Genomic DNA, 2,337 nt, shown 5'->3' with positions numbered 1-2,337 from the left:
GTGGACAATCTCTTTTGAAGTATCAGGGTTTCGGATGAAAACTCATCTGTTACACCGGCTATTCAATATTTTAATAACTTAGTACAACTCATGACTTTTTTTGCATTCAGATGCACAATTCAAATCCACGTCACCAACTTTCAACCATTTCTGACATAACTTGCTATTGTCGATGCATTTACTGATTTGTTTTAAGAGTTAAATGATCGTGAACTTGAAAAACACTACAAAAAGAACTCTGAAAAGGTTGAAACTTGGCAAGGTATCATCATTTCACCCGCATAGCATGTGCAAAAATGTAGAGAGGGTTACGGCAAAAACTGGATGCACTTCGTGTACAAAGTGGACAATCTCTTTTGAAGTATCAGGGTTTCGGACGAAAACTCATCTGTTACACTGGCTATTCAATATTTTAATAACTTAGTACAACTCCTGACTTTTTTTTGCATTCAGATGCACAATTCAAATCCACATCATCAACTTTCAATCATTTCAGACATAATTTGTTATTTTCGGTGCATTTACTGATTTATTTTGAGAACTAAATGACCGTGAACTTGAAAAGCACTACAAAATAAACTCTGAAAAGGTTGAAACTTGGCAAGGTATCATCATTTCACCCACATAGCATGTGCAAAAAAGTAGAGAGGGTTACGGCAAAAATTGGATGCACTCCGTGTACAAACTCGACAATCTCTTTCGAAGTATCAGGGTTTCGGACGAAAACTCATTTGTTACACCGGCTATTCAATATTTTAATCACTTAGTACAACTCTGGACTTTTTTGCGTTCAGATGCACAATTCAAATCCACGTCGTCAACTTTCAACCCTTTCTGACATTATTTGCTATTTCGATGCATTTACTGATTTGTTTTGAGAGCTAAATGACCGTGAACTTGAAAAGCACTACAAAATGAACTCTGAAAATGTGGAAACTTGGCAAGGTATCATCATTTCATTCGCATAGCATGTGCAAAAGTAGAGAGGGTTACGGCAAAAACTGGATGTACTTCGTGTACAAACTGGATAATCTCTTTTGAAGCATCAGGGTTTCGGACGAAAACTCATCTGTTACACCGGCTATTCAATATTTTAATAACTTAGTACAACTTCGGACTTTTTTTGCGTTCAGATGTACAATTCAAATCCACGTCATCAACTTTCAACCCTTTCTCACATAATTTGCTATTTTTGATGCATTTACAGATTTGTTTTGAGAGCTAAATGACTGTGAACTTGAAAAGCACTACAAAATGAACTCTGAAAAGGTTGAAACTTGGCAAGGTATCATCATTTCACCCGCATAGCATGTGCAAAAAAGTAGAGAGGATTACGGTAAAAATTGGATGCACTTCGTATACAAACTGGAAAATCTCTTACAAAGTATCAGGGTTTTGGACGAAAACTCATCCGTTACACCGGCTATTCAATATTTTAATAACTTATTACAACTCCGGACTTTTTTGCGTTCAGATGCACAATTCAAATCCACGTCATCAACTTTCAACCATTTCAGACATAATTTGTTATTTTTGATGCATTTACTGATTTGTTTTTAGAGCTAAATCACCGTGAAATTAAAAAGCACTACAAAATGAACTGAAAAATCACTACAAATATGAATATAATGATAAAACACACTCATATTAAACATAAGAAACTATAAGTACAACAAAAAACTACTCAGAAATAAATAAAAGAAAATATATAAACCACAAAAGAAAAAAAAACTATATGAAAAAAACTATTTCTGCGCTGCTCAGTGGGCCTGCTCGGCCTTGGGCGTGCTTATGCAGGCCCGTAAGGCCCAGCAGGGTCACAGGGCAGCGCGCAAAGTTTGGTCCAGAGGCCTGCATTAGATAGGAGCTCGAAGGAGCAGCCGCGGCTGGGTTTACAAACCAGTGCGGATGCTCTTCACTCGGTGAGGTGGGACTAAACATTGTACCACGGAACCGGAGCGCACCCCATTTAGTACCGGTTCGTGGCTCCAACCGGTACTAAAGGGCGGGTCTTTAGTACCGGGTGGAGCCACGAACCGGTACTAAAGGGGGTCGCTTCCCGCCGCTTGGCCTAGCCAAATTTGACCTTTAGTACCGGTTCCTGTCTCCAACCGGTACTAAAGGCATCCCCTATATAAGCAGCACTTACGAAAATTTTAGTTATCATCTTCATCTATTCGTCGCGCCCGTCCCCGCGCTGCGCCCGCCACCGCCCCCGTCGCCATCGTCGCCGTCCCCATCACCGTCGCTGCCGCCCCCGTCCGTGCGCCGCCCCCGTCACCGTCATCGCCGCCCCCTTCTCGCGCCGCGCCCCTCGGCCCCGTCGTCGCCCCCGTC

Source organism: Triticum dicoccoides, chromosome 6B (genome assembly GCF_002162155.2).
Source record: "Triticum dicoccoides isolate Atlit2015 ecotype Zavitan chromosome 6B, WEW_v2.0, whole genome shotgun sequence".
Classification (NCBI taxonomy): Eukaryota; Viridiplantae; Streptophyta; class Magnoliopsida; order Poales; family Poaceae; genus Triticum; species Triticum dicoccoides.
The sequence above is the reverse complement of the archived record's forward strand: the minus strand, read 5'-3'. Positions refer to the sequence as shown.